Genomic DNA, 25,648 nt, shown 5'->3' with positions numbered 1-25,648 from the left:
GTTGTAGTTGCGGATGCTTGCAATAGAGGTTAATTATAAGTGGGATGCTTGTTCAAGTAAGAACAGCACCCAAGCACCGGTCCACCCACATATCAAATTATCAAAGTACCGAACGCGAATCATATGAACGTGATGAAAACTAGCTTGACGATAATTCCCATGTGTCCTCGGGAGCGCTTTTCTCTATATAAGAGTTTGTCCAGGCTTGTCCTTTGCTACAAAAAGGATTGGGCCACCTTGCTGCACTTTATTTACTTTTGTTACTTGTTGCTCGTTACACATTATCCTATCACAAAACTATCTGTTACCTATAATTTCAGTGCTTGCAGATAATACCTTGCTGAAAACCACTTATCATTTCCTTCTGCTCCTCGTTGGGTTCAACACTCTTACTTATCGAAAGGACTACGATAGATCCCCTATACTTGTGGGTCATCAAGACTCTTTTCTGGCGTCGTTGCCGGGGAGTGAAGCGCCTTTGGTAGGTGAAATTTGGTAAGGAAAAATTTATATAGTGTGCTGAAATTTATTGTCACTTGTTACTATGGAAAGTAATCCTCTGAGGGGCTTGTTCGGGGTATCTTCACCCCGACCAGTAGAGCAAAGAGTTGCTCCTCAACCTACTGAACCTACTGAAAATGAAAGTGTCTACTTTGAAATTCCTTCGGGTATGTTAGAAAAACTGCTGGCTAATCCTTTTCCAGGAGACGGAACAATGCATCCTGATGAGCACCTAATCTATGTGGATGAAGTTTGTGGATTATTTAAGCTTGCAGGTATACCCGATGATGTTATTAAGAAGAAGGTCTTCCCTTTATCTTTGAAGGGAGATGCATTGACATGGTATAGGCTATGTGATGATACGGGGTCATGGAACTACAAACGATTGAAATTGGAATTTCATCAGAAGTTTTATCCTATGCATCTTGTTCATCATGATCACAATTATATATATAATTTTTGGCCTCGCGAAGGAGAAAGCATCACTCAAGCTTGGGGGAGGCTTAAATCAATGTTATATTCATGCCCCAATCATGAGCTCCCAAGAGAAATAATTATTCAAAGTTTTTATACTCGGCTTTCTGATAACAATCGCACCATGCTCGATACTTCTTGTGCTGGCTCATTTATGATGAAGACTATTGAATTCAAATGGAACTTATTAGAAAGAATTAAATGCAACTCTGAAGATTGGGATCTCGACGAAGGTAAGGAGTCAGGTATGACACCTAAGTTTGATTGTGTTAAATCTTTTATGGACACCGATGTTTTCCGTAAATTTAGCACTAAATATGGACTTGACTCTGAGATAGTAGCTTCTTTCTGTGAATATTTTGCTGCTTATGTTGATCTCCCTAAGGAGAAGTGGTTTAAATATCACCCTCCCATAGAAGTAAAAGTAGTTGCACCTATTAAAGTTGAATAGAAGACTATCACTTATAATGATCCTATTGTTCCTACTACTTATGTTGAGAAACCACCTTTCGCTGTTAGAATAAAGGATCATGCTAAAGCTTCAACTGTGGTTCGTAAAAGCAATATTAGAAATTATACACCTCCTGAGCAAGTTAAAGTTGAACCTAATATTGCTATTTTTAAAGATCTCTTATCTGATAATATTGATGGGCATGTTATTCATTTTCGTGATGAAAATGCTAGAATTGCCAAACCTTGTGCTAAATATAAACATAGACCTGTGGTAGGCATGCCTGTTATTTCTGTTAAAATAGGAGATCATTGTTATCATGGCTTATGTGATATGGCTGCTAGTGCTAGTGCTATACCTCATGACTTATACAAAGAAATTATGCATGATATTGCACCTGCTGAGATAGAAGATATTGATGTTACCATCAAGCTTGCCAATAGAGATACCATATCACCCATTGGAATTGTTAGAGATGTTGAAGTCTTGTGTGGGAAAACTAAATATCCTGCTAATTTTCTTGTTCTTGGTTCCCCACAAGATAGCTTTTGTCCCATTATATTTGGTAGACCCTTCTTGAACACTGTTAATGCTAAGATAGACTGCGAAAAGGATGTTGTTACTATTGGTTTGGGTGATATGTCTCATGAGTTTAATTTCTCTAAATTTAGTAGACAACACCGTGAAGAGGAATTTCCTAGTAAGGATGGAATTATTGGTCTTGCTTCTATTGCCGTACCTCCTAGTGATCCTTTAGAACAATATTTGCTAGACCATCAAAATGATATGTTTATGAATGAAAGAAGGGAAATAGATGAAGTATTCTTTAAACAGGAACCTATCCTGAAACACAATTTGCCTGTTTAAATCCTAGGGGATCCTCCTCCACCCAAGGGTGATCCCGTGTTTGAGCTTAAACCATTGCCTGATACCCTTAAATATGCTTATCTTGATTAAAAGAAGATATATCCTGTTATTATTAGTGCTAACCTTTCAGAGCATGAAGAAGAGAGATTATTGAAAACTCTAAAGAAGCACCGTGCTGCTATTGGATATACTCTTGATGATCTTAAGGGCATTAGTCCCACTCTATGTCAACATAAAATAAATTTGGAGAAAGATGCCAAACTAGTTTGTGATCATCAACGACGGCTGAATCCTAAGATGAAACAAGTGGTAAGAAAGGAAATACTCAAACTTCTTGAGTCAGGTATAATTTATCCCGTTGCTGATAGTCAGTGGGTAAGTCCTGTCCATTGTGTCCCTAAGAAGGGAGGTATTACTGTCGTTCCTAATGATAAAGATGAAATGAAGCCGCAAAGAATTATTACAGGTTATAGGATGGTAATTGATTTTGGCAAATTAAATAAAGCTACTAAAAAGGATCATTACCCCTTACCTTTTATCGATCAAATGCTAGAAAGATTATCTAAACATACACATTTTTGCTTTCTAGATGGTTATTCTGGTTTCTCTCAAATACCGGTGTCGGCCGATGATCAATCAAAAACCACTTTTACTTGCCCTTTCTGTACTTTTGCTTATAGACGTATGCCTTTTGGTTTATGTAATGCACCTGCTACCTTTGAAAGATGCATGATGGCTATATTCTCTGACTTTTGTGAAAAGATTTGTGAGGTTTTCATGGACGATTTCTCCGTGTATGGATCCTCTTTTGATGATTGCTTGAGCAACCTTGATCGAGTTTTGCATAGATGTGAAGAAACTAATCTTGTCTTGAATTGGGAAAAGTGCCACTTTATGGTTAATGAAGGTATTGTCTTGGGGCATAAAGTTTCTGAAAGAGGTATTGAAGTTGATAAAGCCAAGGTTGATGCTATTAAAAGATGCCATGTCCCAAGGACATCAAAGGTATAAGAAGTTTCCTTGGTCACGTCGGGTTTTATAGGAGGTTCATTAAGGACTTCTCAAAAATTTCTCGGCCTCTGACTAATTTATTACAAAAAGATATACCATTTGTATTTCATGATGATTGTGTAGAAGCATTTGAAATACTTAAGAAAGCATTGATCTCTGCACCTATTGTTCAGCCAACTGATTGGAATTTACCGTTTGAAATTATGTGTGATGCTAGTGATTATGCTGTAGGCGCTGTTCTAGGGCAAAGAGTTGATAAGAAATTAAATGTTAGTCAATGTGCTAGTAAAACTCTAGATATCTCAGAGAAATTATGCTACTACTGAAAAAGAATTCTTAGCAGTTGTATTTGCTTGTGATAAGTTCAGACCTTATATTGTTGATTCTAAAGTAACTATTCACACGGATCATGCTGCTATTAAATATCTTATGGAAAAGAAAGATGCTAAACCTGGACTTATTAGATGGGTTCTCCTGCTACAAGAATTTTATTTGCATACTATTGATAGAAAAGGAGCTGAGAACCCCGTTGCAGACAACTTGTCTAGGTTAGAAAATGTTCTTGATGACCCACTACCTATTGATGATAGCTTTCCTGATGAGCAATTAAATGTCATAAATGCTTCTCGTACTGCTCCATGGTATGCTGATTATGCTAATTACATCGTTGCTAAATTCATACCACCTAGTTTCACATACCAACAAAAGAAAAAGTTTTTCTATGACTTGGGACATTACTTTTGGGATGACCCACATCTTTATAAAGAAGGAGTAGACGGTGTTATTAGACGTTGTGTACCTGAGCATGAACAGGAAAAGATCCTACGCAAGTGTCACTCCAAAGCTTATGGAGGACACCACGCTGGAGACAGAACTGTGCATAAGGTATTGCAATCCGGTTTTTATTGGCCTTCTCTCTTCAAGGATGCCCGTAAGATTGTCCTATCTTGTGATGAATGTCAAAGAATTGGTAATATTAGTAGACGTCAAGAAATGCCTATGAATTATTCACTTGTTATTGAACCATTTGATGTTTGGGGCTTCGATTATATGGGACCTTTTCCTGCCTCTAATGGATACACACATATTTTAGTTGCTGTTGGTTACGTTACTAAGTGGGTAGAAACTATTCCAACTAGTAGTGCTGATCACAACACTTCTATTAAAATGCTTAAAGAAGTTATTTTTCCGAGGTTTGGAGTCCCTAGATATTTAATGACTGATGGTGGTTCACATTTTATTCATGGTGCTTTCCGAAAAATGCTTGCTAAATATGATGTTAATCATAGAATTGCATCTCCTTATCACCCGCAGTCTAGTGGTCAAGTAGAATTGAGCAACAGAGAGCTCAAATTAATTTTGCAAAAGACTGTTAATAGATCTAGAAAGAATTGGTCCAAGAAACTTCATGATGCATTATGGGCCTATAGAACTGCATATAAAAATCCTATGGGTATGTCTCCGTATAAAATGGTTTATGGAAAAGCATGTCACTTACCTCTCGAACTAGAACATAAGGCATATTGGGCTATTAAAGAGCTCAATTATGATTTCAAACTTGCCGGTGAGAAGAGGTTATTTGACATTAGCTCACTTGATGAATGGAGAACCCAAGCGTATGAGAATGCCAAATTGTTTAAAGAAAAAGTTAAAAGATGGCATGACAAAAGAATACAAAAGCGTGAGTTTAATGTAGGTGATTATGTATTGCTATACAACTCTCGTTTAAGATTTTTTGCAGGAAAACTTCTCTCTAAATGGGAGGCCCTTACGTTATCGAGGAGGTCTATCGTTCCGGTGCGATAAAAATCAACAACTTCGAAGGCACAAATCCGAAGGTGGTGAACGGTCAAAGAATCAAACATTATATCTCAGGTAATCCTATAAATGTTGAAACCAATGTTATTGAAACCGTAACCCCGGAGGAATACATAAGGGACACTTTCTGGAATGTTTCAGACTCCGAAAAGGAATAGGTATGTGGTACGGTAAGTGAACCGACTCCAAAACAGTTCTAAAGGCAATTTTTCTCCGTTTTGGAATATTTAGAAAAATAGAAAAATAAGAAGCAGTCCGGGAAGGACACGAGGCCTCCACGAGGGTGGAGGGCGCGCCCTACCCCCTGGGCACGCCCCTGCCTCGTGGGCACCTCGTGCGCTCTCCGGACTCCGTTTTCTTGCACATTACGTATTTTGGTCGGTAAAAATTCATTATATAATCTCCCGAAGGTTTTGACCATCGTATCACGCAATTGTCCTCTGTTCTTGTTTCGAGCTGTTTCCTGTCAGGGTTGTCAAGGCCAGGCATCATGTCGTCCCCCTCCTCCAACAATGGTGACAACGATGCTTGGCTAATGAAGATAGAGCTGAAAAGGGAAGAACCCATGGAGATCAACAAGGATGAAGGGATCAAGAAGGCCACGGAGGACCAAGTTCCGGCAACAGAAGACATCCTTCAACTTGATCGCAATCTTCTTACCCCAACTGAGATCAAAGCTTTCAAGATGATTGAGTTAGCTCGCATACAAAACAAGTATCTCACACGTGAAAATATTTTGTTGAAGGAGCATATCATCGCACTCAAGGGAATTATCCGCAAGTTGGAGGACCTCTTACGCTCGATGTGCGACTATCCATCATCACCACCACCTTCTTCACCAGCAAAGGAGATATAATCACATGGGTATGGGCACTCCCCTTGGCAACTTCCAAGCTTGGGGGAGGTGCCCCGGTATCGTATCACCATCACACTCCTATCTTTACCGTTTTTCTTAGTTCGATCCTATTAATAGTATCTTGATCTAGTAGAATAAAGTTTTGGTATGATCTATTTTTGAGTTTTGCTTTATGTTCCCTATGTAATCGAGTCCGTGAGCTATATATATAATAAAGATTAGTGTTGAGTCAAGGGCTTGATTATCTTGTTATGATCTTGAGTGAATAAAAGAAAAGGGAAAAGAATAAAAAGAAATAATAAAAAGAGATCATATTGACCTTATTGACAGTAATGACTTCACATAGGATGAGTATGATGATTAAAAATTGTTGAGAGTTGACAAACATAGCTTTGGTCATCGTTGCAATTAATAGGAAGTAATAAAGAAAGAGAGGTTTCACATATAAATATACTATCTTGGACATCTTTTATGATTGGGAGCACTCATTAAAATATGACATGCTAAAGAGTTGATGTTGGACAAGGAAGACAACGTAATGGGTTATGTTTTCTTATATCTGAGATAAAGTATATTGTCATGGATCATCCAACATGTTGAGCTTGCCTTTCCCCCTCGTGCTAGCCAAATTATTTGCACCAAGTAGAGATACTACTTGTGCTTCCAAAAAACCCTTAAACCAGTTTTGCCATGAGAGTCCACCATATCTGCCTATGGATTGATTAAGATCCTTCAAGTAAGTTGTCATCGGTGCAAGCAATGAAAATTGCTCTCTAAATATGTATGATTGATTGGTGTGGAGGAAATAAGCTTTATACGATCTTGTGATGTGGAAGAAATAAAAGCGACAGACTGCATAATAAAGGTTCATATCACAAGTGGCAATATAAAGTGACGTTCTTTCGCATTAAGACTTTGTGCATCCAACCTTGAAAGCGCATGGCAACCTCTGCTTCCCTCTGCGAAGGGCCTATCTTTTATTATAACCTTCTACCTTATGCAAGAGTCATGGTGATCTTCACCTTTTTTTACATTTTATCCTTTGGCAAGCACAGTGTGTCGGAAAGATCCATATATATATATATATATATATATATATATATATATATATATAAAATTGGATGTAAGTTAGCATGAGTTATTATTGTTGACATTACCCTTGAGGTAAAAGGTTGGGAGGTGAAACTATAAGCCCCTATCTTTCTCTATGTCCGATTAAAACTCCGTAACCACAAGTATTGCGTGAGTGTTAGCAATTATGAAAGACTAAATGATAGTTGAGTATGTGGACTTGCTAGAAAGCTCCGACATCGACTCTTTTTGATGTTATGATAAATTGCAATTGCCTCACTGACTGAGATTATAGTTTCTTAGTTCTCAATAAAGTTTTTCTTAGTTCTCAATAAAGTTTCCGATTCATACTTTGCATTGTGAATAGATTATTACTTGAGCATAAGGAATCATATGACAATATCCATATATGTTGTTATTATGAGAATGATCATGATGCTCTCATGTCCGTATTTTATTTTATCGACACCTCTACCTCTAAACATGTGGACATATTTATCGTTATCGGCTTTCGCTTGAGGACAAGCGAGGTCTAAGCTTGGGGGAGTTGATACGTCCATTTTGCATCATGCTTTTATATCCATAATTATTGCATTATGGGATGTTATTACACATTACGTCACAATACTTATGCCTATTCTCTCTTATTTTACAAGGTTTACATAAGGAGGGAGAATGCCGGCAGCTGGAATTCTGGGCTGGAAAAGGAGCAAATATTAGAGACCTATTCTGCACAACTCCAAAAGTCCTGAAACTCCACGAAAGTTACTTTTGGAAATAATAAAAAATACTGAGTGGAAGAAATACGTCAGGGGGGCCTCCACCTGTTCACGCGGGTGGGGGGCGTGCCCCCTGCCTCGTGGGCCCCCTGTTGGCCCTCCGGTGGCCATCTTCTGCTATATGAAGTCTTTCGTCCGAAGAAAAATCATAAGCAAGCTTTCGGGACGAGACTCCGCCGCCACGAGGCGGAACCAATCTAGGGCTCCGGCAGAGCTGTTCTGCTGGGGACACTTCCCTCCGGGAGGGGGAAATCATCGCCATCATCATCACCAACGCTCCTCTCATCGGGAGGGGGCCAATCTCCATCAACATCTTCACCAGCACCATCTCCTCTCAAACCCTAGTTCATCTCTTGTGTAACATCCCAAATTTTCAATTTGGAATGTCATACATTAGATCATCATGCATAACATATTTTATTGCATTTTGTCTTGCGATCCTAGAAATTCTACGCAACTCAAGGACCCACGGAGAGAGTTGGGGATTTCGTTATTTTCATATTTGGGTTTTCTCATATTTTGAAAATAGGATCATTTGTTTTAATTATTTTTCTCTTCAAAAATATTTCATATCAAAATATATGAGAGGGGATAATATGACTTCTCCAAAAATAATGAAATATCGGAGGAAAAATATGAAAAACAAATATTTGATTTTATTTGGATTCTATTTGATTTTATTGAATTAGGAAAAATATGCGTTTTTCAAAATTGCATTTTAGGCCCAAATAAATGTTCATCTTGTTCTAAATATTTTATTTAGACAGAGAAAATTTGATTTTGGCATTTTTAGTTTTTTATTTATTTTTCTAGGATTTATTTAATTTTCGGCGGAACGTTATATAAAAAAAAAACTTTTCTCGCGCCCAACTGGGCCGAAGGCCCCGAGCCGGGCCAAGCCCGCGCCACCTGCGTCTCCCGCACCGGCTCGGGACCGGAGTCCCGAGCGAAGCCGCCGCCGTCGCCCATGTCCGGGAGGAGAACGCCTCCCGAGACGGCCCCTCCCCCAAGCCAGCCGCCGCCCCCCTCCTCTTAAATACTGCCGCCACAGACCCCCACCACCACCGCCCGAGCCGCCCCGCCAAACCACGCCGCCTAGCGCCGCTGCCGCTGTTGCCTAGCGCCGCCGCCTGCCGTTGCCGCCCCGCCGCCGCCCGAGCACCCCACCGCCCCACCGGACCCCGCTGGAGCCGCCGGATCTCGCCGGAGCCCCGCCGAGGTAGACGCCCCGCCGCCGCCGGTTTTTGAGAGAAGACCGATTTGTTTTTTCAAAAAACCATAGTTTTCGTTTTTTTAAATAGATAAGTTTTATTTTATTTTTTCGGTTTATTTATTTTGCGGACGTTCGTCCGTACGTTCGTTTTAACGAACAGTTTTCGTCGTTAAGCACAGACAGCGAACGTTCGTTCGTTAGCCTGTTCGTCAGTTTTTCTTTTTTTCGGATTTTTCCGCGATTATTTTCGATCGCGATTTTAGTATAACTTTTCGCTCGTTTATGGGAATCAGGCGATTCAAGCGCCTAGAGTTTCATCTCGAAACCCTCTTTCTGTTTAACCAACCTAAGCAAGTTTTTGCTACTATAAAATTTGACTTGGGTCCAGATTAGTAAACGAAGCTTGTTTCTTTCGCCGTTTGAGTTTCGTTGCTTCGTTCGATTTGATTCTTTTTGCAAACCGGAGTTCTTAAGTTGAACTTTCTGGTTGGATCTCTTATTTCGAGTTTTAACCATGCACCCTTGCTTGATTGCTTATGTATGTATTGTTTGTTTGCGATAGAGTACCCGGAGTGCGAAGCGTGCTACTACGAGTCTCTAGGTTTCACGGGTCATCAGCAAGGCAAGTAACACTTTGATCATACCTCTTTACCACCCAGTTTTAATGCATTAGATCAATCCTCAAACAATTGCATGATTAGGATCTGATTAATATGGGTTTTTGGAAGTAGATGAGGTAGTACCTATTGCCCTGTTTATTATCAAACCTTTGGGAAGTTACTTCTACGTTTGCTTATATTGCTATGCTATGCTCGTAGACGTGGATTGGGTTCGAGTGAATTTTCATGACAGATGTGAGATTGTTAATTAATGGTTCAACTTAAGGTGGTTACTTTAATTTACATCTGGGTGGATTGAGGCACCTGGAGAACCCAGTGTTGCCTGTATTTTTGGATATCCCGGAGTACCCGTGTGATCATCCTATGGACCACCACCCAGGCTCAAAGGGATCATGAGATTATTCATGCTAGAAACTTCCGTGTGCAGCCACAAGCTATTATGGGCTCTAGCATAGTTGAGTAGGTTACATGACCTCTTGAAGAGGTGGGCTAGCAGATGTAGGGGAAAGTAGGTGTAATTGTCCACCCGGAGTAAAGAGTATTGTTTCTGAAAGACTGTGTCTCGGTCATCCGTTTTTCAAACACCATGTAGTGCGAGAAATCAAGCGGAGGCGATCGAGTCTTGTGGGGAAAAGTGCGCAAACCTCTGCAGAGTGTACAATCTAATCATGGTTAGCCGTGTCCCCGGTTATGGACATCTTGAGTATCTAGTTCTTGGATTATCATGTGAATCTCATCATCATGTTACTTAATTTAATTTGATTGGGTTAATCATGTTCTTAATTGGGATTGAGTTGGAGGTACCTTCTCAATGTTTAACAACCACCATGATAGTTAAATAAAATTTATTCCTTTGTTGTAGGGGAAATTGGCTTTTCGCAAAACTGTAACCATAGAGCTTTCCCCCAGCCAAATATGCATGAAGTCATAGCATTATTTTGTTCATTACTCTCTATGTGTTACTTTGCCAGCATATTCCATGTGCTGACCCGTTTTCGGGCTGCAACATTCATGTTGCAGACTTTTCGGACGACGAGTAAGGTGCCATAGATCGTGGTCTTATACTCAGTGATGCCGTTGGAGTTGATGGACTCACTTTATCTTCCAAGCCTTCCGCTGTTATTGTTTTTAGATGGTCTTAAGCCATATTTATTGTATTAAGTTCTCTCTTGAGACTATACGATGTAATAAGTGTGTGATTGCTACTCTGTTATAAATCCTTCAAGTACTGTGCGTGTCAGCTTTACCGATCCAGGGATGACACTGATGCACAGAGACTGGACTGTTTGAGGTCTGGTTGGTACAAAGATGGTATCAAAGCACACACTGACTGTAGGACACGACCACTAAGCTAAAGCCCTAGATCACTACTCTCTTCTCATTTCTAACTCCTCTCCTTTCTTCCACTCTTTTAGGATGGCGGATGCAAGGAACATGTTCGCGCAACCGGATGAGGATACACCTTTTGGACGACACTTGAAGGAAGTTACTAAGTACCTGAACATAGGAATACCAAGCTTCACCGGGACCTACAATGCCACACTACCAGAAGAGGAGCGCTGGATGATTCAAGTTCAAGTTCCAGGAAGGACGTTCATGCCAGTCACTGAGCCCATAGAGTTTTCCTTTGATGCACCAACCTGGAGTCTAGGAAAGAGCATGGCAGCCCACATCACCATGGGACGCATTGGAGAAGTGTACCACAATGATCTCAAGGATACTATCTATCAGATTTGTGGGCGCCGAGACGAGCAATGGGAGATGATCAGCACCAGGAAGGATAGATCTATTGCAGCTTTCATCCAGGAATTAAACCAGCACATTCGTCGCCAGGAGAACCAGATGTGCGCAGACATGATAGATCTGAAGAAGGCAAAGACTAGGATCACGGAGCTGGAGGAAGAACTCAAGGCTACACGCGAGGATTATATGGAGGAAATCGTCGCACTAGTGGAGAAGAATGACGACCTGATAAAGAAGATCAGAGTATTCATGGGAGACCCAGCACCAGGAGGAGAAGATGACGATTCTACTTGCCCGGAGAACTACATCATCATCAACGACACCGACTCGGACCCCAGTGATGATGATTGGGAGGATGAAGCCGGAGCAGATATCATGGAGTCTTCGACCGATCAATTTTTCTAGTAGACCACCAAATTAGTAGTAGTATTCCACCATGTTTATAGTATAGTCCAAGCACTTTGTAACGATAGTTAGATTGATTGTATGCCTTGTTTGAATTGATTGGAGTGATATGATTGTGTTTGCCTCGTGTGCATATGGGTAGTGTTTTCCCTCTAGATCTCATTCTATCCTATTTCTCATCATTTCTAAACCCATCAGATGCCTCCGAGACGCGATACCGGAATTATTTTCCCACCGGAGATCACTCAGTTGATTCAGCGGCAGAATACCCTGATGCAAGCGCTAGTTCAGAACCAAGGAAACAACAACAACAACAACAACAACAACCCACCACCACCACCACCTGTTGATCACTTAGCCCGTTTTCTTAGGCTGAATCCGCTGGTGTTCTCTAGTAGCATCGAGCCGATTATGGCAGATGATTGGCTCCGCAAGGTTGGAAGGGAGCTGACCACTACAGGATGCACAGATGCGGAGAGAGTACGTTTTGCCGCACATCAGCTTGATGGACCCGCAGCATCATGGTGGGAGAATTACACAGCCACTCACCCCATTGACACTGTCACATGGGACCAGTTTCAGCAAGCTTTCCGTACTGCCCATGTTTCAGCAGGAGCTATGGCCATAAAGAAGCGTGAGTTTCGCAACTTACGCCAAGGAGGACGTACCGTAGGCCAGTACGTGGAGGATTTCAGTAAGTTAGCATGTTATGCCCCAGATGACGTTGCTACGGATGCAACTAAGCAGGAGAAGTTTCTGGAAGGACTGAATGATGAGTTGAGCATGCAGTTGATGGTGGCAACTTTTAACAACTACCAGGAGTTGGTAGACAGAGCTCTCATGATTGAAGGGAAGCAGCAGCAGATTGAGAGTCGTAAGAGGAAGTATGGACAAGGAAAGTACAGTACAGGAGCTCATCAGAAGCCTCGTTTACCCCGAACTCGGGAGGACACCTTCAGCATAACCATGGAGGTCACAATCACAATGGAGGGAGCTCGCACAATCATAGTGGCCCCAAGAATGGCAATGGGAACGGAGGAAGCAACAGACAGAATCATACCAACCCATCAACCCCAGCCAAGAGGGATCTAAGCCACGTTACTTGTTTCAAGTGCCAGAAGACTGGACATTATGCCACTGATTGTCCGGAAGCTAAGAATGGAAATGGCAATGGAAGCTTGGGGAAGAAGTCGAACCCTTTCAACAGGGGACAAGTGAACCACGTTAACGTGGAGGAGGTAGAAGCCCAGCCTGATGCAGTAATAGGCAAGTTTTTGGTTAAGTCAATTACTGCAATCGTTCTTTTTGATACTGGTGCATCGCATTCATACATATCAAGCGGATTTGTGGATAAGTTTAAGTTGCCCACCAAAGTTCTTAGAACACCTATCTTAGTAACCTCGCGAGGAGCAGAGTATATGGCAAGCCAAGGATGTTTTCAGATGCCATTGGCCATAGGTAGGAATGTTTTCCCCTCAGACCTAATAGTTTTGGAGTCGCAAGGTTTGGATGTGATTTTGGGAATGGATTGGCTATCGATGTATGGAGGAAACATTGATTGCGCCAGTAAGACGATCTTGCTTACTACCCCAGAAGGAAGAAGGATTAAGTATGTATCCCGACATGTTCCGAAGAGGACTCAAGTGAATTCCTTATCAGGAGTTGTACAGGAGGAAGTGCCAGTGGTGAAGGATTTCCCTGACGTATTTCCAGAGGAGTTGCCAGGCATGCCACCGGATAGAGACATTGAGTTTTTGATAGAGCTTTTGCCAGGCACAGGGCCAATATCTAAGAGACCGTACAGGATGCCCGCTAAGGATTTGGAAGAAATTAAGGAGTTACTGGATAAAGGATATATTCGCCCAAGTTCGTCACCTTGGGGATCACTAGTACTTCTAGTGGAGAAGAAAGATGGATCGTTGAGGATGGTTGTTGATTATCGTGGATTGAATGAAGTAACAATCAAGAACAAGTACCCACTGCCGATGATCAATGATCTGTTTGACCGACTACAAGGAGCTAAAGTATTTTCCAAGATTGATTTGCGATCAGGATACCACCAGTTGAAGATTCGAGAGCAGGATATACCCAAGACAGCTTTTACCACAAGGTATGGGCTATATGAGTACACCGTTATGTCATTTGGCCTGACTAACGCACCTGTCTATTTCATGAACATGATGAACAAAGTGTTTATGGAGTTTTTGGATAAGTTCGTCGTAGTGTTCATTGATGATATTCTGGTCTATTCGAAGAATGAAGAAGAGCATAAGGAGCATTTGTGTTTGGTACTTGGAAAGCTCAGAGGACATCAGTTATATGCCAAGTTCAGCAAGTGCGAGTTTTGGTTAAAAGAAGTTGGATTCCTTGGACATGTTATATCCAGAGAAGGAATAGCAGTAGATCCCACCAAGGTTAACACTGTGACAAATTGGGAGTCACCCACGACAGTTGGAGAAATCCGGAGTTTTCTTGGACTCGTAGGATACTACCGGAGATTCATTGAGAATTTCTCGAAGATTGCAAAGCCTATGACGGAGTTGTTGAAGAAAGACACCAAGTTCAATTGGACAGAGGAATGTGAGGCTAGTTTCCAGGAGCTGAAGAAACGTTTAGTTACAACGCCAGTGTTGATTCTGCCAGATCAACGCAAGGATTATGAAGTATATTGCGACGCATCTCGTCAAGGACTTGGAGCCGTACTTATGCAGGAGGGAAGAGTTGTTTCATAAGCCTCACGACAGCTTAAACCCCATGTGTTGAATTATGCTACACATGATTTGGAGTTAGCAGCCGTAGTGCATGCATTGAAGACGTGGAGACATTTTCTCATCGGAAACCATTGTGAGGTGTACACGGATCACAAGAGTTTGAAGTACATTTTCACGCAGAAGGAGTTAAATCTCAGGCAAAGGAGATGGTTGGAGCTCATTGATTATGATATGAGATTGCATTATCACCCAGGGAAGGCTAACGTAGTAGCTGATGCGTTGAGCCGCAAGAGCCATGTCAACACACTCATGGCCGGAGAGTTACCCAAGGAGTTAGCAGAGGATCTTCGCGAACTACGTTTGGAAATAGTTCCAAGAGGCTTTGTAGCAGCATTAGAGATTCAGTCTACTTTGATGGATAAAATCAGAGAAGCTCAGAAGACAGATAAGGAGATTGCTGAGATAAAGGGAAGGATGAGCAAAGGAAAAGCCAAGGGATTTCATGAGGATGAACACGATACCTTATGGTTTGAGGACCGCGTTTTTGTGCCCAATGATCCGGAGATCAGGAAGTTGATTTTGCAAGAGGCCCATGATTCACCATATTCGATTCACCCAGGAAATACTAAGATGTACCTGGATTTAAAGAACAGTTTCTGGTGGACCGGAATGAAGAAGGATATTGCGGAGTATGTAGCAGTTTGTGATGTATGTCAGAGAGTGAAGGCAGAGCATCAGAAGCCAGCAGGATTGCTACAACCATTGCCGATACCCGAATGGAAGCGGGATAATCTAGGCATGGATTTTATCACAGGATTGCCCGGGACTCGTTTAGGCTATGACTCGATATGGGTTGTAGTCGATCGTTTGACGAAGGTAGCTCATTTCATCCCAGTAAAGACCACTTATACAAGTGCTAAGTTGGCAAAGATATACATGACCAGGATTGTATGCCTGCATGGAGTTCCGAGGACCATTGTATCAGATAGAGGAACCCAGTTTACTTCAAAGTTTTGGAATCAGTTGCACGAAACTTTGGGTACCAGGCTAGAGTTTAGTACATCCTTTCATCCACTGACAGACGGACAGACCGAGAGAGTCAATCAGATTTTGGAGGACATGCTGAGAGCTTGTGCGCTAGATTATGGATCTAGTTGGGACGACAATTTGCCATATGCAGAGTTCTCTTACAACAACAGTTATCAATCCAGTTTGAATATGGCCCCTTTCGAAGCTCTGTACGGAAGGAGATGCAGGACACCTTTGTTGTGGGATGAAGTTGGACACCGCCAGTTGTTTGGACCAGATTTGATTAAAGAGTCTGAACAGAAGGTGAAGTTGATTCGTGATAGGCTCAAGGTAGCCCAGTCCAGGCAGAAGAGTTATGCGGATTCTAAATGCAAGGAGACAGTTTACGAAGTCGGAGACAGAGTGTATCTTCGAGTATCACCACTTCGAGGAGTGAAGCGCTTTGGAGTTAAGGGAAAGTTAGCGCCACGTTTTGTAGGACCATACAAAGTTTTGGAGCGTATGGAAGAAGTTGCTTACAAGTTGGAATTGCCCGAAGGATTGTCGGGAGTTCACGATGTGTTCCATGTTTCTCAGCTGAAGAAGTGCCACGCAGAGATGGCTGAGATACCACTGAGAGATACAGTGCCATTGGAAGCGATTCAGCTGGATAGTGATTTGACCTATGAGGAGAAACCAGTCAAGATTCTCGAATATGCCAGTCGAGTCACCCGTAGCAAGGTTATCAAGTTTTGCAAAGTTCAGTGGAGTCACCATATCGAGGATGAAGCCACCTGGGAGCGAGAGGAAGATCTACGGAAGGACCACTCTCACCTATTTTCTAGCCAACCCGAATCTCGAGGGCGAGATTCACCTTAAGGGGGGTAGGTTTGTAACATCCCAAATTTTCAATTTGGAATGTTATACATTAGATCATCATGCATAACATATTTTATTGCATTTTGTCTTGCGATCCTAGAAATTCTACGCAACTCAAGGACCCACGGAGAGAGTTGGGGATTTCGTTATTTTCATATTTGGGTTTTCTCACATTTTGAAGATAGGATCATTTGTTTTAATTATTTTTCTCTCCGAAAATATTTCATATCAAAATATATGAGAGGGGATAATATGACTTCTCCAAAAATAATGAAATATCGGAGGAAAAATATTAAAAACAAATATTTGATTTTCTTTGGATTCTATTTGATTTTATTGAATTAGGAAAAATATGCGTTTTTCAAAATTGCATTTTAGGCCCAAATAAATGTTCATCTTGTTCTAAATATTTTATTTAGATAGAGAAACTTTGTTTTGGCATTTTTAGATTTTTATTTATTTTCTAGGATTTATTTAAGTTTCGGCGGAACGTTATTTAAAAAAAAAACTGTTCGCGCGCCCGCCTGGGCCGAAGGCCCAGCCAAGCCCGCGCCACCGCCGTCTCCCGCACCGGCTCGGGACCGGAGTCCCGAGCGAAGCCGCCGCCCGAGTCCGGGAGGAGCACGCCTCCCGAGACGGCCCCTCCCCCAAGCCAGCCGCCGCCCCCCTCCTCTTAAATACCGCCGCCACCGACCCCCACCACCACCGCCTGAGCCGCCCCGCCAAACCCCGCCGCCTAGCGCCGCCGCCGCTACCGCCGCCGCCGCCCGAGCACCCCGCTGCCCCACCGGAGCCGCCAGATCTCGCCGGAGCCCCGCCGAGGTAGACGCCCCGCCTCCGCCGGTTTTTGAGAGAAGACCGATTTGGTTTTTTTTTCAGAAAACCCTAGTTTTCGTTTTTCTAAATAGATCGGTTTTATTTTATTTTTTTCAGTTTATTTATTTTGCGGACGTTCGTCCATACATTCGTTTTAACGAACGGTTTTCGTCGTTTAACCACAGACAGCGAACGTTTGTTCGTTAGCCTGTTCGTCAGTTTTTCTTTTTCTCGGATTTTTCCGCGATTATTTTCGATCGCGATTTCTGATCCGATTTTCGTTTTAGTATAACTTTTCGCTCGTTTATCAGAATCAGGCAATTCAAGCGCCTAGAGTTTCATCTCGAAACCCTCTTTCTATTTAACCAACCTAAACAAGTTTTTGCTACTTTAAAATTTGACTTAGGTCCAGATTAGTAAACGAAGCTTGTTTCTTTCGCCGTTTGAGTTTCGTTGCTTTGTTCGATTTGATTCTTTTTGCAAACCGGAGTTCTTAAGTTGAACTTTCTGGTTGGATCTCTTATTTCGATTTTTACCCATGCACCCTTGCTTGATTGCTTATGTATGTATTGTTTGTTTGCGATAGAGTACCCGGAGTGCGAAGCGTGCTATTACGAGTCTCTAGGTTTAACGGATCATCAGCAAGGCAAGTAACACTTTGATCATACCTCTTTACCACCCAGTTTTAATGCATTAGATCAATCCTCAAACAATTGCATGATTAGGATCTGATTAATATGTGGGTTTTGGGAAGTAGATGAGGTAGTACCTATTGCCGTGTTTATTATCAAACCTTTGGGAAGTTACTTCTACGTTTGCTTATATTGCTATGTTATGCTCGTAGACGTGGATTGGGTTCGAGTGAATTTTCATGACAGATGTGAGATTGTTAATTAATGGTTCAACTTAAAGTGGTTACTTTAATTTACATCTGGGTGGATTGAGGCACCTGGAGAACCCAGTGTTGCCTGTATTTTTGGATATCCCGGAGTACCCGTCTGATCATCCTATGGACCGCCACCCAGGCTCAAAGGGATCATGAGATTATTCATGCTAGAAACTTCCATGTGCAGCCACAAGCTATTATGGGCTCTAGCATAGTTGAGTAGGTTACATGACCTCTTGAAGAGGTGGGCTAGCAGATGTAGGGAAAAGTAGGTGTAACTGTCCACCCGGAGTAAACAGTATTGTTTCTGAAAGACTGTGTCTCGGTCATCCATTTCTCAAACACCATGTAGTGCGAGAAATCAAGCGGAGGCGATCGAGTCTTGTGGGGAAAAGTGCGCAAACCTCTGTAGAGTGTACAATCTAATCATGGTTAGCCATGTCCCCGGTTATGGACATCTTGAGTATCGAGTTCTTGGATTATCATGTGAATCTCATCATCATGTTACTTAATTTAATTTGATTGGGTTAATCACGTTCTTAATTGGGACTGAGTTGGAGGTACCTTCTCAATGTTTAACAACCACCATGATAGTTAAATAAAATTTATTCCTTTGTTGTAGGGGAAAATTGGCTTTTCACAGAACTGTAACCATAGAGCTTTCCCCCAGCCAAATATGCATGAAGTCATAGCATTATTCTGTTCATTACTCTCTATGTGTTACTTTGCCAGCATATTTCATGTGCTGACCCGTTTTCAGGCTGCAATGTTCATGTTGCAGACTTTTCAGACGACGAGTAAGGTGCCATAGGTCGTGGTCTTATACTCAGTGATGCCGTTGGAGTTGATGGACTCACTTTATCTTCCAAGCCTTCCGTTGTTATCATTTTTAGATGGTCTTAAGCCATATTTATTGTATTAAGTTCTCTCTTGAGACTATACGATGTAATAAGTGTGTGATTGCTACTCTGTTATAAATCCTTCAAGTACTGTGCGCGTCAGCATTACCGATCCAGGGATGACACTGGTGCACCGAGACTGCACTATTTGAGGTCTGGTCGCTACATCTTGTATCGAATTCTTGTCTCTAAGTCTGGGATTGGTGCCTGTAGGTTGCTAGTAGTGTTGATTACTCCTTGTAGTTGATGCTAGTTGGTTTATTTAGTGGAAGATCATATGTTCAGATCCTATATGCATATTAATACTCCTCTGATTATGAACATGAATATGCTTTGTGAGTAGTTACGTTTGTTCCTAAGGACATGGGAGAAGTCTCGCTATTAGTAGTCATGTGAATTTGGTATTCGTTCGATATTTTGATGAGATGTATGTTGTCTCTCCTCTAGTGGTGTTATGTGAACGTCAACTACATGACACTTCACCATTATTTGGGCCTAGAGGAAGGCATTGGGAAGTAATAAGTAGATGATGGGTTGCTAGAGTGACAGAAGCTTAAACCCTAGTTTATGTGTTGCTTCGTAAGGGGCTGATTTGGATCCATATGTTTCATGCTATGATTATGTTTACCTTAATACTTTTGTTGTAGTTGCGGATGCTTGCAATAGAGGTTAATCATAAGTGGGATGCTTGTTCAAGTAAGAACAGCACCCAAGCACCGGTCCACCCACATATCAAATTATCAAAGTACCGAACGTGAATCATATGAACGTGATGAAAACTAGCTTGACGATAATTCCCATGTGTCCTCAGGAGCGCTTTTCTCTATATAAGAGTTTGTCCATGCTTGTCCTTTGCTACAAAAAGGATTGGGCCACCTTGCTGCACTTTATTTACTTTTGCTACTTGTTGCTCGTTACAAATTATCCTATCACAAAACTATCTGTTACCTATAATTTCAGTGCTTGCAGAGAATACCTTGTTGAAAACCGCTTATCATTTCCTTCTGCTCCCCGTTGGGTTCGACACTCTTAGTTATCGAAAGGACTATGATAGATCCCCTATACTTGTGGGTCATCAGGGTGTAGGGGGTTTAGTAGGGGGTGAGGGGGGAGGGCGGGTGGGCCATGTGGGCCGGCTAGCCAGCTGGCCCACTGGGGTTCCCCCCTTTTAGTTTTTTGTTTGTTATTCTTTTATATTTATTTTCTTTTTATTTATTCTCTATTTTATTTTTGGTTTTATAAATTATAAAATTAGTTTCTAAATTAGTACTTCTATTATACTACTGGCACAAAAAGTTTATCCCCCAAATAAAATAGTTTAATATTATAGAAATTATAAAAGGCATATAATTAATTGTTTTACCTACTGTTTTATTTATTTTAGTGCATTTAAACCTTTTATAAAAATGTGGTTTCTTCACCAATATTACCTATGAATTATTTGTCATAGCTTGTACTTTTTAGTTTTAACATTTGAAAACTTTTATTGTTTGACTTTATTTTAAATTTGAATTCGAATCGATTTTAATCACGAGGAGGATTTAGCAAAAGTGAAAGTGATGACAAGGCACCATTAACATGGGATTACTGCAGCTTAATTATCCGGGCGTTATAGTGCCGTTGGAGCCCACTTCAATAGTATTATATGTGTTGAGGGTGTGCCACGTCGCCAACGCCACCACAATAATCTGTCGCCTAGCAACGTGTAATGTACTTTGCACGTCACAAATGTTTTGTGCAGCAAAAAAATATTTCCCCCCACCATATAACATTTAGGATTTCATATTAAAGTGGCACATATAAAACAGTACACAGTAGAACAATACCAGTTAATAAACAACAATGTCACGAACACTAGCTGATACTAAATGACAATCCCACAAACACTAGCTAATAAAAGACAATCTCACAAACACTAGCTCATCAGCAGTTTAACACCGATGGCCCAACCACACACATACTTTTAAAGGAGGTCCGTGATGATCATCATCCTCAAGTCATCGCGTAGTGTTGTTGATAGTGACTAAGACGGCCTGTCCGACCCGGAGATTCTTGCAAGCAAGGAAGTTGTTCCACCCCACCGAGCTTAAGACAATGTGGCTGTCTGTGTCCACTCCGTACGCACATGTGGTGACAGAGCCCCTTGTGGTAAGGTGTAGTTCAACAATGCTTGCTTCATATGGCTTGATGCCATGACACTCAGATAGCCTCTTAGGCAATTTCTAAAGAAAAAAACAGATATGATAAATGAGCATATCATGCACAATTATCAAAAAAGCATACACTTCAATTCACATATATCATCGAATTCAACACTAATATAAGCATATCATCAGATTCTACACTAAGCATATCATTGGATTCTACACTAATATAAGCATGTCAACAAATTACTACACTAAGCATATCATCAAATTACTACACTAAGCATTTCATCGGATTCTACACTAATATAAACATGTCATCAAATTCTACACTAATGTAAACATTTCATCAAATTCTTCACTAATATAAGCATGTCATCAAATTCTACACTAATATAAGCATGTCATCAAATTACTACACTAAGCAACATACCATGACATGGCGGATAATATTCGTCCTTGTAAGATGTGTCATGAATGCCACCCCGATGTAGGCATCACATGGCGGAAGTATGTACCAAAGGTTGTCTGATTCCTCCTCGTTCAGCCTCAACCTTTGGGCATAGAGGGCTTCATCAAGTGGGTCATCATCATCTTCCTCCATGTTGAGATAGATAACAGCCAGCCTGGGCCTTCGTCCTCTAAAGGAGAAGCTGATCAATTCACCCCCAGTGAGACGCATGTGGGTGATGAAACGATACCATTCATCCCCTCCCATCTGGGACATCTTTCATCCCCGTGGACCTTCATACTGTAGGCCCCCCCCCAGGAGCGCCGAAGATCGCGGTGTCTTCGGTCAGCTCATTGAATTCCAAACTCACATTGCATGGGATGATCTTGTAAGAAAAAACAAAAAACTCCCACACACTCACAGAATGCATTAATGGAAATAGCAACAAAAATAAAAGAAATAGTTGTTTGAAGATTCATCTAATTTGTTACCGCTGCAGAAAAAAACTCAGCTGGAAGTAAATGCTGAACAGCGTGCTAGTTGCAAGACTGTCGGCGCACCTTGACTTGCACAGTCGACATGGTGATGGTGGTGGTTGCACTATTCTACACAAATATATAAATCAATTTCTACTAAGTATACTCGAATACTACACTGCTAAATCAACACAAAAGAGTAGAATCTGATTCTACACTAAAACATATTGAACACTAAAAAAATCTACCCTGAGTACAAAAGCGGTTTCTAGACAAATAAATCCTTTTATACTAAGTATAATTGGATACTAACTACTAAATCAACACAAAAGAGTAGTATCCGATTCTACACTAAAGCATACTGAGCAGTAAAGAAAAAATCTACCCTAAGTACAAAAAATGGTTTCTACACAAATAAATCAATTTCTAGTAAGTATAATCGGATACTATGCTACTAAATCAACACAAAAGAGTAGCATCCGATTCTACACTAAAACATATTGAACACTAATAAAATTCTACCCCAAATAGAAAATTGGTTTCTACACTAGCGAAGTATCGGGGTTTCGAATAGAAACCGCCGCCTTCCACAGATAAATCATTTATTCTTCATCCTTTTAACTTAATTTTTCTATGTTTAATACGCACAATTGGAAGTGCCATGCTCAAATTTGAGAACTATTCTGGGTCTAGTAAATATGATTTTTACATCTACAATCTGGAGATGGTGGTGTCTATCTTCGTGTGATCTGGAGATGTTGAGGTTTTACATCTATGATCATGGTGGTGGGTTTGCATGCTGACACAATCTGGGTGTGACATGCGTTATGTTTGTCACGAGGCGCAAAAGAAAAATTAAAAAGGGAATACAACACGAGGACGTGACGGAGGTAATCCATCCTAGTGCTACTCTCGCCTAAGCACGCTTAACTTCAGAGTTCTGATGAGATCGAGTGCTTTAGTGCGGGTATGATCGCATCTGACATGTTACCCCCGTCTTCGTCTGTTGGGGAACGTAGTGTTTCAAAAAAAATACCTACAATCATGCAAGATCTATCTAGGAGATGCATAGCAACAAGCGGGGAGAGTGTGTCACCGTACCCTCGTAGACCGAAAGCGGAAGCATTTAGTAACGCAGTTGATGTAGTCGAACGTCTTCGCGATCCAACCGATGCAAGCACCGAACGTACGGCGCCTCCACGTTCAGCTCGATGACGTCCCTCGATCTCTTAATCCAGTTGAGGACGAGGGAGAGTTCTGTCAGCACGACGGCGTGGCGACGGTGATGATGAAGTTACCGGCGCAGGGCTTCGCCTAAGCACTACGATGATATGACCGACGTGTGTAACTATGGAGGGGGGCACCGCACACGGCTAAGAGAAGGCTTGGTGTGATTTTGGGGTGCCCCTCTCCCACGTATATAAAGGGGGGAGGAGAGGTGGCCGGCCCAAGGGGGGCGCCATGGGGGGGAGTCCTACTTGGACTCCCGGTCCAAGTAGGATTCGCCCCCCCCCCTTTCCTACTCCCACTAGGAGAAGGAGGGAAGGAGGAGGAGGAGGAGAGAAGGAAAGGCCCCCCTCAACCCTAGTCCAATTTGGTTTGGGCTTCTGGGGGCACGCGCCTCCACATGGCCGCCACCTCCTCTCTCCACTAGGGCCCATGAAGGACCATTAACTCCCCGGCGGGGGGGGGGGGGGGGGGCGTTCCGGCTAACCCCGGTACTCCGAAAAATGTCCAAACCTTTACGAAACCATTCCGGTGTCCAAACACAACCTTCCAATATATCAATCTTTATGTCTCCACCATTTCGAGACTCCTTGTCATGTCCGTGATCTCATCCGGGACTCTGAACAAACTTCGGTACATCAAACCACATAACTCATAATACAAATCGTCATCGAACGTTAAGTGTGCGGAGCCTACGGGTTCGAGAACTATGTAGACATGACCGAGACACATCTCCGGTAAATAACCAATAGCGGAACCTAGATGCTCATATTGGCTCCTACATATTCTACGAAGATCTTTATCGGTCAAACCGCATAACAAGATACGTTGTTCCCTTTGTCATCGGTATGTTACTTGCCCGAGATTCGATCGTCGGTATCATCATACCTAGTTCAATCTCGTTACCGGCAAGTCCATTTACTCGTTCCGTAATGCATCATCTCGCAACTAACTCATTAGTCACATTGCTTCCAAGGCTCATAGTGATGTGCATTACCGAGAGGGCCCAGAGATACCTCTCCGATACACGGAGTGACAAATCCTAATCTCGATCTGTGCCAACTCAACAAACACCATCGGAGACACCTGTAGAGCATCTTTATAATCACCCAGTTACGTTGTGACGTTTGATAGCACACAAGGTGTTCCTCTGGTATTCTGGAGTTGCATAATCTCATAATACAAATCATCATCGAACGTTAAGTGTGCGGAGCCTACGGGTTCGAGAACTATGTAGACATGACCGAGACACATCGCCGGTCAATAACCAATAGCGGAACCTGGATGCTCATATAGGCTCCTACATATTCTACCAAGATCTTTATCGGTCAAATCGCATAACAGCATACGTTGTTCCCTTTGTCATCGGTATGTTACTTGCCCGAGATTCGATCATTGGTATCATCATACCTAGTTCAATCTTGTTACCAGCAAGTCTCTTTACTCGTTCCGTAATGCATCATCCCACAACTAACTCATTAGTCACATTTCTTGCAAGGCTTTATAGCGATGAGCATTACCGAGAGGGCCCAGAGATACCTCTCCGATACACGGAGTGACAAATCCTAATCTCGATCTATGCCAACTCAACAAACACCATCGGAGACACCTGTAGAGCATCTTTATAATCACCCAGTTACGTTGTGACGTTTGATAGCACACAAGGTGTTCCTCTGGTATTCTGGAGTTGCATACTCTTATAGTCAGAGGAACATGTATAAGTCATGATGAAAGCAATAGCAATAAAACTAAACGATAATTTAGGCTAAGCTAACGGATGGGTCTTGTTCATCACATCATTCTCTAATGATGTGATCCCGTTCATCAAATGACAACACATGTCTATGGTTAGGAAACTTAACCATCTTTGATTAACGAGCTAGTCAAGTAGAGGCATACTAGGGACACTCTGTTTGTCTATGTATTCACACATGTACTAAGTCTCCGGTTAATATAATTCTAGCATGAATAATAAACATTTATCATGATATAAGGAAATATAAATAACAACTTTATTATTGCCTCTAGGCCATATTTCCTTCATCGTCTCTTATACTTGCCACTCCCAGGTCCACTACAAAGGCAATTATACATTCTTACTACCATTACAACCATTGCCTAATAATGGATAATGCCTTATACTACTTACTCTCCCGCTCAAGTACGGAGACGAGCTTACCACGGTTTCCACCCCTTCCTCTATACCACAGCAACACGTATTTTCCACCCCTTTGAGAACGCGCTTTTCACGCCACAACGCTGCCACTAGACGCGTGAGTAATGAGCAACAAGCTAAAACATATCACAAACGTCAAAATAAGATAATGGGGTTAATATATATC

General features: G+C 41.8%; 1 pseudogene; it reads right to left on the bottom strand.

Moving 5' to 3' along the window:
- Window positions 1-22,942: 22,942 nt before the first annotated feature.
- On the bottom strand, window positions 22,943-23,060 carry LOC123183696 (uncharacterized; annotated as a pseudogene).
- Between the last annotated feature and the right edge of the window lie 2,588 nt (window positions 23,061-25,648).

This window comes from Triticum aestivum, chromosome 1D (genome assembly GCF_018294505.1).
Source record: "Triticum aestivum cultivar Chinese Spring chromosome 1D, IWGSC CS RefSeq v2.1, whole genome shotgun sequence".
In the NCBI taxonomy this organism is placed as follows: domain Eukaryota; kingdom Viridiplantae; phylum Streptophyta; class Magnoliopsida; order Poales; family Poaceae; genus Triticum; species Triticum aestivum.
The sequence above is the reverse complement of the archived record's forward strand: the minus strand, read 5'-3'. Positions and strand labels throughout refer to the sequence as shown.